We start from the raw sequence: 13681 nt of genomic DNA on the forward strand, positions 1-13681 counted from the left end.
GATACTAAATTTTGCTTGCCTGGATGGAGAGTGGTGTATGACTGTCCACATCCACTTTTGCATACATCCACTGGTATGAGGCCCATGAGCAGAAGAAGAATCCTGCTGGATCAAGACAATGGCCCATCTATCTAGTCCAGTATCCTGTTTTCACAGTAGCCAATCAGGTGCCTGGGGAAAATCTGCAAGCAGGACTTTAGCACAACAGCACTTTCCCTTCCTGTGGTTATTGACAAGTTGGAAAGCACTGGCCATCACAATTACAGGTAATGCAAGATTTTAAAAATCCACACGCTGGACTATTAACAACCAGACTATTCACTTTCTCAATACTGGCATCTATAGCCACTGTCCAAATCAAATGGGAAGCTCCTTGTAATAATTGCTGCATAATGTTGGATTCCAAATCCCATCATTCCTGACTGTTGGCCATGCTGGTTAGAGCTGATGGGATTTGGAGTCAAACATCATCTGGAAGTCCAGATTCACTGTCCCTGGAGTAAACCATGAGATTAACAAGCAGAGGTTGGTGCGGAATGACAAGGAGCATGACCGCACAGCACAGAATCATTATTGCACCCAGAATTTTATTTCAAATAATGTTACTGCCCCATATCAATCAGTTGGGAAGGTGCCATTTTGATTTTCTGCTTCTGCAGCAAAATATTTTCAGCCAGCCGTGCATATTTTGGCATGCTTTTGTTGGGTTTTTATAAAGAGCATTTCACAATCGATCGTGATGTTAACAATTTGCCAATAATAATACAAAATAAAGCACCCCCTTGACTGAAATTTCACAGGAACGTGGAATTGAATGAAACTGCCAAATAAATCCCCATCTTTGTTCAAACACAACACAAAACACAATGGATCCTTGAAAATCCGTGGCTCCATTTGCCAAAAACTGGGTCTCATGGAACTACTAGGTTTTCCTGCCAAGGCACAGTCCTAGCTGTTGGAAAGGCTTAGTGGAACAATTTCAGCTAGAACCACATGCTTCATAGCCCTTTTTACTACAGGTAAGAGAGCTCTGAAAGCCTGGTCTGGCAAGCCAGATCATGAGCCTAAGGAGAGCCCAATTAAAATCAACAGATTCTCTTTGATACGCCAGAAAATGGGAACGTGCACTTAAAATGGAATTCAGCAGTTAACATGAAAGGCAATTTATTCACTAAACATAATTACCAAAGAAAGAGTAACTCTCAACCAAAGGGGGTGGGGAATCAACCTGTTGAGTATACAATGTGGTCACAACAATCAGAAGACACTTCCCCCAGCAATTCTTCTTCCTGTCTGTCTGGCCATCCTGTAAGTAAAAGAATTTAACTCCATCACACTGTGTCACCAGGCCAATATGAATGGAACACTAGGCACAGTAAGAAGATCAGGATCAGATCAGAGATTTATGACGTTCTACATCTCCTCCCTTTCATCATAGTTAAGCGATACACCAATGCCAACCAGAGTTCCCTCTTAACCAGAATTAACACTAGTCCCTCCAAATAGGTTGGACACAGCTCACCAGTGCAAGGCCATCAATCCAAGGCTCTATAAATCTTTCTTTTTGATGCATGCATGGCACTGCATAAAATGGGAGTGGGAGGCGTAGGAGCTATTTCCTAGTGGCCTGATCCTGGGGTCCAACAAGACTCTAAGAAGGACTCAAAGGTCTAGGGAACATTCCCCATGTCAGAGTCTACAGTAGCTTCTCCTGTGCTCCTCTAGCTGGAGAACACAGCCATGCCACCATCTTTGGACTCAGGGGACAAATCCCCAACAACCCCTGAATCTATTAGTATTCACAGAAGTCAAAGGATACAGAAGCAGGCAAGGACCCTTAAAAAAAACACCCCAAAAACTGGCTTACTTCATGGAGTTGAGACTCAATGCAGAAAAGGGTTTGCGTGCCTCTGTAAGGCCTCAGATGATTCTCTGTCCTGGTGAGCCAAGCAAGATTGAACCACCAGGGCCCATTGGGTGCTGCCCAGGGTCCTGAAGTCTGCTTAGAAGGACCTTGCTTTTGTGCTTGCCTGGAAGACACTAGACTTGCCCACTTCCTCTGTGAACTGTAAGTCTCAACAGAAGAGGAAGCCCCCAGCACTCACTACCTGAAACAGCCACCTCACTCTCCCAAATGATCCATTATAGTTCAGCAGTTGGCTTGCAGAGGCTGGACTTTACTGCTCACATTTGAGCGTGCGCGCACACACACACACCCTGTTTAAAATTGTGTTGGCTTGGTTTGCTTCTGCTGTCTTTCATTATTTCAGTTATCTGCTTTGGAACTGCACAAGGAAAGACGGAATATAAGTATTGTGATGAGTAATTAAGTTGCATAGGCCAGTTCTGGATGAAAGGAATCATTGCAGAGAATAGGCTCTTGGAGAGGGGGAGAGGCCAATCTGGTTGCCATTTCTCTGTGGAAAAAAAACCTTCTTTTGAACTATTCAGCGAAGAGAAGAATAGCGCACTGCCGTACGCAAATTTGCTCAACAGGGCTCGCTTCCAAGGCAAGACGGATAAGATGAACCCTATTATTCTAATTTCGAGAGAGCACGTAGGTGTGGCGGGGGTGTGGTGTCATTACCCCCAATTGCTTTGTTTGCTTGAGACTCAAAATTACCATTTATCCCAAAGAACAAGAAACATCTCCTTTGATTCCCCATAAGCATGTGAGAGAGGAGTAGCGATTGCGAATGCATGTGAAAAGGCCATTTAGAAAATTGGTAGTGTTTTAAAGTTTAGTTGTTCACTGTAATTTCTCAGAGCCATGTTTTTCATGAGCTCTCTTAACTCTCCCCCTTCAGGATAAGTTTGTTCAATTCATTAGGAATAGCTTTCAGCTGTTCAGTAAACTGTTATTGTCTGTATTTCTTTGCAGTAAGAGGTCACTCACTGCTGCCATTATAAGCCCCACCACTCCTTTCTTCAGCTGTTTGTTGTAACTTGGCAGTTTCTAAATGAGAGCTGAAACTTGTGTGTGGTTTTTCTGCCCAGATGCACTTAGTGTGTGCCAGTGTACACGCATTAACAACACAGACATGTTGCTGTTTAAAACATGACTATTCTGCTTTTCTAAGGTCTGCAGACAGCTCACCAAAAATGTGTGCCAAAGGAAATTAGAAATAGGAGAAACAATGACAGAGAAGTCCTCTGAAAAGTCTGCAAAACTCTGGTTCAGACAATCACATGCAAAAAAAAATGTGGTTTACGCTCTTGTGAATGAGTCATGGTGTACCTGAGAATTGCATGACATGCCGTCCCCCTCCTACCCTCTTCTCTTGCATTTAAAGAAGAATGAAAGCTTTCAGTTTAAGAACAAACCATGGTTCCTTGTAGCATCCAAATTTTATGATTCTAAACTTCTACAGCAACAGAGGATCTGAAACCACAGCTTGATTCTAGTTTGTTGTAACAAACTTTGGATGGTAGTCAACTAAGTAGACACAATGAAAGTAATGAACATGACTAAGTTAGGTCCATTATTTTCATGGGTCTACTCTGAGTAAAACTGAGATTGATTCCTCCATCCCTAGTTCTATGTCCAAACTGTGTGACTTTCCCATGAACATTACTCTCTCCCAACAAGTTTCTGCATTGATCTGCAATTTAAGGTGGGGAATCTATATGAAAATTTGCACTTACTGTGTACTTTTAAGCCTATTACCTGAAAATGAAGAGGCAAGAAGTGCATCAGAACATTCAGGAAGCATGGAAAACAATGGGTAAGTAAGTCTGGAAGGTACAAATCATGTCTCTTCTGCTGGAATTTAACAAATTCTTCAACCACCCCCAGTAAGAACAAGCCACAGTTCTCTGAGTTCAGATGCACTGCAGAACTGTGGCTGGTTCTTAGTGTCAAAGTTACGTCTGCAATCCTATGCACACTTTCTGATGAAGAGGTTCCATTGAGTTCAATGGGGTCTACTCTGAAGTACACAATTACAGGCATAAGATTATATACACACACTGCACATTTCTTTTAATTTTTTGTTCCCCTCTTCATCCAAAGAGCTGAGGCATATACAATTCTTCTCCTATTGTGCTTAGAAACTTCCCACCAGTACAAACAAATTACACCAGGGGTAAGGAATAACTTTCAATCCAAGGGCCACATTCCATCACAAGGAACTTTCTGGGGGCCACAGGCCAGTGGCAGGTGAGACCAGAGGCCAAAGTGGACAGAGCAACAGATGCAACTCTTACCTTTCTACTGTAGACTACATCCCAGCCACTTAAAAGTCAGGGGTTGCTGAACACCAACACCCTTCCCTCCTTCACCCAGGTGAGCAAGAGACATGATTACAGTTCAAGGACACATTCCAGTCTGGCAAAGGCACTTGAGGAGAGCACAGAGCAGCACTGGAGATGGGGTGGGGTGGGGGCTTAGGGAGAGTCCCAATGGCCAAATAAAGATACCTATACCTATAGCCAGGACTGAAGTCCCCCATCCCTATATCACATCAATGCTTTTGTCATCTTCATTGGTTCCCAGTCCATGTCTGGGCTCACTTCAAAGGGCAGGTTGTAAATCACAGCTTGGGAGCCTGAAACCTGAAGGATCAGCTCTTATTCTATGGTCATCAGTTCATTTGAGGCCCTCATCTGAGTGTCCTCTCAAGCCGGGCTATGGAGGGTGACCATGAAGGAGTGGGGCTGTTTGGTGGTGGCTCTATGGTTATGGAACACTTCCCCCAAGAGGATATACCTGGCATATACTTTTCTATTTCTTTGATGCCGGGTGAAAACCCTTTTCAAGAAAAAAAGGAAATCCAAGGCCTTTAAAAATGTGTTGCTTAACAGGTTTACAGTTTTAACAGCTTACTGTTAGCATTCACAATGGTACAATGTTGTGCTTTAAACCCCATAAAGATTATTACTTACTATTGTTATCAATTAATTTATATACTGCTTGATACAAAAGAGGCTTCCAAGCAGACTACAAAGTATAAAAACCAGTTAACACAAACAATAATCATCCATAATTAAAACGGATAATAAAACAAACCCATCAGAACATTAAAATGTACACATCCATAATTAAAATAGATAATAAAACTATCCCACTGTGATTTTTTTTTGGTGGTATTCATTCTTTTGATGTTATGACTTTGGCTGAATTTGTTTTAATCTCTGGTCTGTTATTTGCGGCTGTGTTGTATTCCGTGCTGTTATATGATCGGTGTTTTTATTGCATTTTTTTTTGTAGTGTTGAATTATTTTCACGTTGTTCATCGCCCTGAGAATTTTTTGTCACAGGGCGACTAATAAATGCAATAAATAAATAAGATGTGATTGTGCGGAGCAGAGAGATCAAGAAATGAAAGGCAGAGACAGAGTAGAGAAGGCACTTCCTAGCATGATGGGGAGAGTTATATCTGATAACTGTGCGCTGGGGGCAGGAGCCCTCCCAGAAAAGAAGTTTGCAGTTCTCCACCTGGCCCCTTTGAGCTTTCTCCATCAACTTGGTTTACAATCCTGGATAGCGGCTGCTTGAGAGTCCAGAGGACTGATCCCCCCCACCAATAGTAAAGTATATTGTGGGGGTGGGGGAAGAGAATTCAGGTTTTCAATCCTAAATACATTTACTTGGAAATCATGCTGGTTGAACTCAGTGGGCATATTTCAGGAAGGACCACAGGTCAGTGGTAGGACATCTGCTTTGCATGCAGAAGGTTCCATGTTCAAGTGCCCAGCACCTCCACTTTGGGCTGGAACTGTCTGGAACCAATGAGAGCCATTGCTGGTCATTGTAGCCAACACTGAGCTAGCTAGACGAGTGGAGTCTGACTTGTATTCCTGTGTAACATGTGATGGGAAATGCCCTGAAGAGTCTCTGCCAGTAGGAATAGCAGACAGTTACTGGACTAGATGAGCAAACAGTCTGGAATAAGACAGCATCCTATGTTCTAAGGGTTAAACGATGTTGGCCAAACAAGTACATTTGTGTGGTGATGTTCCAGTACAAAGTACAATGCAGAAGGTACCATATATCTAATGAAAGATGCAGAATTAGAGATGGCGTAAGCCTCTAAGAATGGTTAGACCACACCTGGAATGCTGTGTCCAGTTCTGGGTGCCACAGTTTAAGAAGGATGTTGACAAGCTGGAACATGTGCAGAGGAGGGCAACCAAGATGATCCAGGGTCTGGAAAACAAGCCTTATGAGGAATGGTTGAAGGAGCTGTGTATGTTTAGCCTGGAGAAGAGGACACTGAGGGGAGATATGGTAGCCAACTTCAAATATGGTTCTGCACTTAGGCAGCAAGAATCAGATACACAAATGTAGGGTGGGGACACCCGGCTTACTAGCAGTACATGTGAAAAGGATCTAGGGGTCTTAGTAGATCACAAGCTTAACAAGAGTCAACAGTGTGATGCAGCAGCAAAAATAGCTAATGCTATTCTAGGCTTCATCAGCAGAAGTATAGTGTTCCAATCGAGGGAAGTAAAAGCACTGCTCTATTCTGTCTTGGCCAGACCACACCTGGAATACTGTGTCCAGTTCTAGATGCCATACTTTAAGAAGGATACTGACAAACTGGAATGTGTGCAGAGGAGGGCATCCAATATGATCAAGGGTATGGAAACCAAACCTTATGAGGAACAGTTGAGGGAGTTGGCTATGTTTAGTCTGGAAAAGAGGAAACAGAGAGGAGATATGATAGCCATCTCCAAATATCTGAAGGGCTATCAGATATAAGATGGAGCAAGCTTGTTTTCTCCTGCTCTGGAGAGTAAGGCACAAATAAATGGCTTCAAATTACAAGAGACTCTGACTAAACATCAGGAAGAACTTTCTGACAGTAAGAGCTATTTGACAGTGGAACGGACTCCCTAGGGAGGTTGCAGACTTTCCTTCATTTGAGGTTTTTAAGCAAAGATTAGATGGCCATCTGTCAGCAATACTTTAGTTTAGATTCTTGCATCACAGTGGGTTGGACTCGACCCTTGGGGTCTCTTCCAACTCTACAGTTCTACAATTCTATGAATACGGGGTGTGTGTTTTTTGGTTTATTCAACACATTGGTTGGTTCCAAGACTATCAGCCTGCCCTTGCAACCTCAAAGGGTTGTATTTAGGAAATGACTATAGTGCAGCGGTAGAGCATCTGCTTTGCATGTAGAAGGTCGCAGGTTCAATCCCAAGCATCTCCACAGATGACTTGGAATGCTCCCATGCCTAAAACCCTGGAGAGCTGTTGCTAGTCACTGTATACAATATCAAGGTAGATGGACCCATGTTCTGACTTGGTAGAAGACAGCTTCCTTTGATCAGAAAAGGACCATGAAATGTTGGCGCTTGAGCCATGCAATCCAAAGCGAGTTGCCATGGTGATTTTAGGGGGGGGGGACATTGTAATAATAAGCTAAATAATTGGCAATTGGCTGCCCTTCACTGATACTCCAAAGCCCGCCACCTGCAGTTGACTCCCTGCTGCACACCAAATGCTCAGGATCAGACTGGAGGTGCAAGACATGCGCAGTCAAACAGCCAGTTCAAACAGCACTGGGTCGGTGGGGGTCTGAAATCAAAGACCAAACGGGTTGTGTGAAGGCCAGTTCACTAGACTTGCCTGCCTGTAGCAGATGCTTCCTCATGTGGGCCCAGGTTGCTTTACCCACATCTCTAAAGCTGCCCAAATCACAATGCAGAAGGGATAAGGTGCGATTTGTTCTGTGCCTTGGCTCAGTCCAATTCCAGACAGGCTGTGATGGCGCTGCCAACTTGCGATATATTTTTGCTCACGACAGTCTGTTCAGACAACCAGTCTCCACGGCACAAAGCCACGCGTCTTGTGTGAAACTGCCGCAGATTAGCCCATCACTTGGGAAGAAAATGGAGCATTTCAGCAACCCGGCGTAGAAGTTGCCTGCCACGGATTTGGTCCCATGAGCCCCCTCTACTGGGCTAACTTGGGGCCAGTTTCCGTAGAAAGCAAAGGCAGCTTCCAAAAGGAAAGTGAGAGATCAGAAGCGAGGTGGAGGCAGCATTCTCAGATTCCAAATGTGCTCTCTCTCCCAAACTTTTTGTTTGCCTGATGGCCTTGGGCTTTTTCTCCCCCCACTGTAGCTTTCAAATCCGTTGGCAAACAGCTCACTGCAGCTCTGTGTGTAATCCTTTGGGGGTTAAAATAAAGGTAGCTTGTGAACTCTGTTCTCCTTCAAAACTAATGGACTCTTCCCCCCTCCCCCCTGTGCTTTACACACACACACACAGACACAGTTGCTCACCCCCCCTTTCTCCCCAAATATCCCCCTTTGTCCACTTTTATGAATTGAAACATGCACTCCCAACGTGCACACACGGGGAATCCTGCCCATTAATTAAAGGACTTGTCAGCCCCAATCCTGGATTCTTACAGTGTAGGAAATGTCTCCCCTTTTAAGTGCAAAACCATAACATTACCATTTCCCCAAGTGCTCTCTGTTTTAGGCTGCTTTCCTAATTAGAGGGATGATAACAGCCCCGCTGATTGGCATTATAAAAGCACTAGTTTGGCTTCATCTGTCCCAGGTGTGCTGTGTAATTTTTCCCTCCCCCCCACCCTTCTCACCGGTTCAGAGCAATACCTCTCTTCTTCATTGTTCCTTAAAGTTTTCATCTGAGGAATTAATTCAGATAAAAAGACATTAGAAAAGAACCTCTACTGCCAAAGCCCATCAGCGAAACCTTTTATCAAAAGTACAAACTATACAAGCTAGATTTTTTTTTTTTTTTACCCTTTTGTTTCTGAGGGTTAAAAAAAGGGGGGAAGAAGAAGGAGAAGAAGAGGAGGAGGAGGAGGAGGAGGAAAGGAGAGCGAAGGAAGGGAGGGAGGAGGGGGGAAAATCCAGAGTTCTGTCAATGGACTGAATGCACCATTAAAACTGGCGTCACTACAAAGGTTAGCGTAGATCTAACTGTCAATACAGTGAGTGGAGTGGAGTCCGGTAAGGGGAGGGAAGGGAGCTTTGGTGAGAAAGAGATACTTTGATATTTTGGGATGTTAGAAGGGTGAATGTGAAAAATTGGAGGTTGGGGATCTAATTACCCAACCATAATTGGGGGCTAGGGAATAAGCTGCAGTCCTCTCAACTCACCGCAGATCAATTATGTTAAGAGAACATCTGTAAGTAGAACTTAATGAGGTCCATTAGAGCAACATGTACAGGCTCCTCTAACCGTACTTGTCAGCTTCTTGGATGAGCCAAAGAGAGCTGCTAACTAGGGACCTGGTGGAGGTGTTTAAATACTGAAGGAGGAGAGCTGGCCCGTTCAGGTCTTGCGCTCAGCTGGGGAAGAAAGTAAGGAAAGGGGGGGAGGAAAGAAAGAAAGCAGGCAGCAGCAAAGCGGAAAAATCTGGGATTTTGCTCCCATTTGATGCTACTGGAACTCAAGTGAGGGAGAAGAAGGGGAGATGTGGTGATCAAGTATAGTTTTTTGCACTTCAACTGAGGGGGTGCGTGCATCTATTTTTTTTCTTAAAGAGAAAAAAAAAAACCACCAGGATTTGGTATCTTATTTTCTCCCTCCTTGCATGTTCGTTGTCTTTTTGCTCCACAATAAGAGGTGTACATCACAACGGGCATCTCTCTCTGGGACTGTACAAAAATATTACTGATCAGAGGGGAGGGAAAAATTTTAATTTCAAGAATTAGCAGGTGACTTTTTTAAGGACAAAAGTGCCCAAGCTGTGAAACTTGGAAGAATTATTTTACGTTATTATTTTTTCCTGCAGAAGGCTTCTCTTGCACAAAGGTAAGTCTTTCTCTCTCTCTCTCTCTTTTTAAAAAGAAAATCTTAACATCCTTTTTAAATAACACCACCTTGCAAAATTGTACGTGCATTTTTTTAAAAAAAGGAAAGTGGAAAAAAGGAAGATGTGTGGAGAGATCCTCCAGCAAGGAGGGTAAAAGAAAAAGGACCGTAGTTGTTGGTGATGGTTTTGAAACATTTTAGGGGGAAGAAAAATAAAGATTGTGATGTTTCACTGTGTGTCCGGCCTCCATCTGTAACTCCACTGGACGGAGGGAGGGAACCGAAAGGAATGTGTTTTTTGTCCGTCTGGGTTTGAGTCTTTAAGAACGTGAGGAAGTAAACAATACCGACAAATCCTGTTTCTGTGGCGATCCCGGTTTGAGGTATTTGGAAACGGCAGAGCTGGAAGCGGAGGGGAGAGCCCGAAAGCAGCGGAGCTGAGGAGGGTTTCTGGTCCTCCTCGCCCCAGAGTCGGCGTGCCTCTCTTCTTCAACTAGATCACTTGGCTCTCGCCTGTATCTCTGCCTCCTCTTCTCGCCCCCGCCCCCCCCCCTCACACATACCTTGGGTACTTTGGTTTTTCATCTCCGACACAACACTACCGATCACATCTGTGCAAAGTGCTTTTTAAAGTAATAAACCACTTCCTCTTCACTTTTCTCCCCTCTTCCTTCTCCCCACCCACCCCTTGCTTGTGTGTGAATAATTCATATGATTCTGAAGAAAGAGGGAGAAACTGCTTTTCCTCTTCTTACTCCCTTATTTTGCTATAGCCTCTACTATCCTTCATTCCCTTCTTTTTATTTTGCTATAGAGCGCATATATATATATATATATATATATATATATATATATATTCTTGCTGTAAATTGCATGATTGGGGAAAGAGCCTGCTTTCAAATAATTTAATTCATGACAAAACCTAATTACTGTCAGGTAATACCCTGTCAGCTTTAATGCATTTCATCAGTCATAATGAAAAGAAGAGCATTTTATGACCCATCTAATTATCATTACATTTTAGGGGGAAATGAATGGCGTGGAGCTGAATGTTAACTATTCTATTTTATTCCTTTACACATGTGGTTTGGCATATTACTCACCAACTCCCCCCACCCTTCTCTCTCTTTATTTTAAAAAGATCCCTTGATTGGTGGAGTGGGAGGGGGGAGAAACAGGGAACGATTGCAATTAGATGCGGAGCTGTTTGTTACACGCGCGCACACGCACACACACAGCGCCAAAAGTGACAAAGTGCTTAATGTCTATTGCAGGATGGTGTTGACACCGGGTATCTTATTGCCACAGTCCAAATAGAGTACTAATTACTGCGCATGATGTCACCGTAGGCAGAGGAATAATCCCATCATTTAATTAGTTGAATGATTTAAACAAAGATTTGCATAGATGCACTAATCAGTTGCCATGAATTACGGAGGCGCCGTTGCCAGCGAGGGGTAACAGATCATGGCGGGGGGGGGGAGGTTGGAGAGAGAGAGAGAGAGGGAAGGAGAGGAGGAGGAACGGGCAGAGGGGAGAGAAAAGAGCGCGAGAGAGAATTTCATCTCCTTTAACATAATTAATTTAATTGTCCTCATTAGCTGTACCATTTGTTCTGATTTTATTTCTCCCTTTCTTCACACATAACCTCTCCGTCTCTCTCTCTCCTCCCCCTCCTCTTGAATGCTTTGGCAGAGAGAGAGAGGGGGGGGCACACACTTTGCTGGGTGACTTCGGAGAGGGGCAGGCGGGGTGTTTGTAGATGCAGCGCGTAAACAGAGGCGGTCTGGAGGGTTCCAGGCTGGGATGAAAACTCGCCCTCTTGCCTGAAAGGGAACCGGGTGTCAGGTCTCGGCTACCGCCTCTCCCTCGTCACTTGTGCAAATCGGATCAACAGGAAGCGTGTCGGGGGGGGGTGCTGCTTTTGGAGGCGCGCGCACACACACACATCCACGCGCGCGCACTCCTGGATCAGAGTGCACTTTGGGTTTCGCAGCGCTTGAGCATGAGTGCCAGCTTGCTAAATTAAATGAAGAACTGTCCTAGGCAGAGGCGCGGGGGGTGGGGGCAGAAAACCCAGGAGTTAAATGTGTGCCTTCAAGAGAAGACACATTGCACTCCTGCTTTGGCTTTAATTATTATTATTATTATTATTATTATTCTGATCTGAATTGCTGGATTATCGGGAGGGGGAGAAAGAGGGGAGAGAGAAGAGGGTGAAGGAAGGATGTCAAATCTCTCCAAGGCCTTAAAAGCTTTTCTTGGGGGTCTTGAAAGCACCCTCTCTAATAATGGGTGTCATTCTTTTTTTAAAAAAAAAAAAAGGATGGGGAATTCTAAGCTGACATCTTTAAAAAAAAGGCTTTGTGACAATCTTAGTGTGAGGCTCCTAATGGCAGACAACAGAGGAACACTTTGAAGTCTGCAAACTGCATTCACAAATTCTTAATCGGTTTTTACCCCCGCTCCCCCCTTCTCTACCAGCTGTGGGTTGACTCTTAAAAAATAGAAGATGCGGGGGTTCTGAGAGGGTGGTGGTTATTTACACAATAAATAGGCTCGAGCCTGCAAAAGGCAAGATATAAAGGCACGGCAGCAGGGCTGACAAATATTTAATATCCTATGATTTTGAGGGTGGGGGTAAGGAATCAACATTGCAGTTTGTCATTTAAACACCTCTATTGTCTCCAGTGCCTCTGTGATGCGCCTTTGCTCAGGGCAGCAGTCTGGGGCAAGAGCCTTCCTATACATGCTTTGTTGTTGTTGTTTAGTCATTTAGTCGTGTCCGACTCTTCGTGACCCCATGGACCAGAGCACGCCAGGCTCTCCTGTCTTCCACTGCCTCCCGCAGTTTGGTCAGACACATGTTTGTAGCTTCGAGAACACTGTCCAGCCAGAACACTGTCCAATACATGCTTACTCAGGAGTAAGTCCCGCTGAGTTCATCGGGACTGACTCCCAGGTAAAGTGCCTTTGCTTTGGTTCGATGGCGCATGGAGAGGGATGGTAGAACGCATCTCTGTCACACCCCTTTATGTCCCCCACCCTAAAAAAAAAAGAAAAAAAGAAAAATTGAAAGGATCCTTTAGCTCGGCCCAATACAGGCTTTCAAACCACGTGCAGTGGGATCTACTGTTTGTGCAAGTGTCAAAATGCAGAGGAAACCGGAGGTCAAAGTGCGGTCCTTTGTCCGCACTTCTGTAAAAGCGCGCTATTGGCAGTTCCTCAGTTAGCGCGGGAAAGTTTTGTTGCGCACGAAAAGGAAGACTTTCTTCTCACATAACGGTCCTGAAAGCGCCACTCTACCCCCCCCCCGGCCCGCTTCCCACCACTACTCCTCTCCGGCCACAATCTCACTTTTTCTCGAGAGTAAGAAAGCAGTGTGTGTGACCATGCATGGGTGCTGAGGTCTGCAGGCGTTGCGGAAATGGTGTTTAAAACTGGGTGAGTCGAGACGTTTTGATCACCCACTTAGGACAGAAGAAAACCAGCCAGCCCGATGGGGAGGGGGTCAGGGGGCGTTAGAGCCCTGCAGCCGGATCCTATGAATGCTTACTGGGAAGCAGATTCAAACCGGAGGCTTCTTCTCAGGTTAAAGCTGCGCTTCGGTTGGGCAGCGCAGAGTTGCTCTCTCCGCGCCAGAGGTCACGTTGCGCGTGAGCCAGTGGGTCGCTCGCCGGCTGCCGCTGTCCCCGCTGCTCATGTCTAGCATATGCATATGCTTTTCTTTTCCATTCCCCCCTCCCCCCTCCCGCTGACTTGAACTCGCAGGCTTGTAAATTTTCACCCTGGGAAATTAGCGACAAAGCCCAATCTGTCTCCCGGCTGCTTTGCACTTTGCGAGAGGGAGGTTGTTGCAGAGCCGCAGATCGAGAAGGGGGGAGCGCGTTGGAGAGAGAGAAAGAGAGGAGGGGGAGGGAGGAGGGAAAGGGGGAGGAGG

The 13681-nt window shown here is 45.0% G+C and overlaps 1 protein-coding gene and 1 long non-coding RNA gene across 11 annotated transcripts in view; one reads left to right on the top strand and one right to left on the bottom strand.

Annotated features, from left to right (window-relative positions):
• Window positions 1-13681, bottom strand: part of LOC309352037 — a 101281-nt gene that overhangs the window by 86855 nt on the left and 745 nt on the right. The window lies entirely within an intron of this gene.
• Window positions 9135-13681, top strand: part of LMO3 (LIM domain only 3) — a 97863-nt gene continuing 93316 nt past the window's right edge. Inside the window, exon 1 of the mRNA XM_081880208.1 lies at window positions 9135-9741. The gene's annotated coding sequence lies outside the window, so the exon portion shown is untranslated. The remainder of the gene's footprint in view (window positions 9742-13681) is intronic.

The sequence above is a fragment of the Podarcis erhardii genome, assembly GCF_964252035.2.
Source record: "Podarcis erhardii genome assembly, chromosome: 10".
Classification (NCBI taxonomy): domain Eukaryota; kingdom Metazoa; phylum Chordata; class Lepidosauria; order Squamata; family Lacertidae; genus Podarcis; species Podarcis erhardii.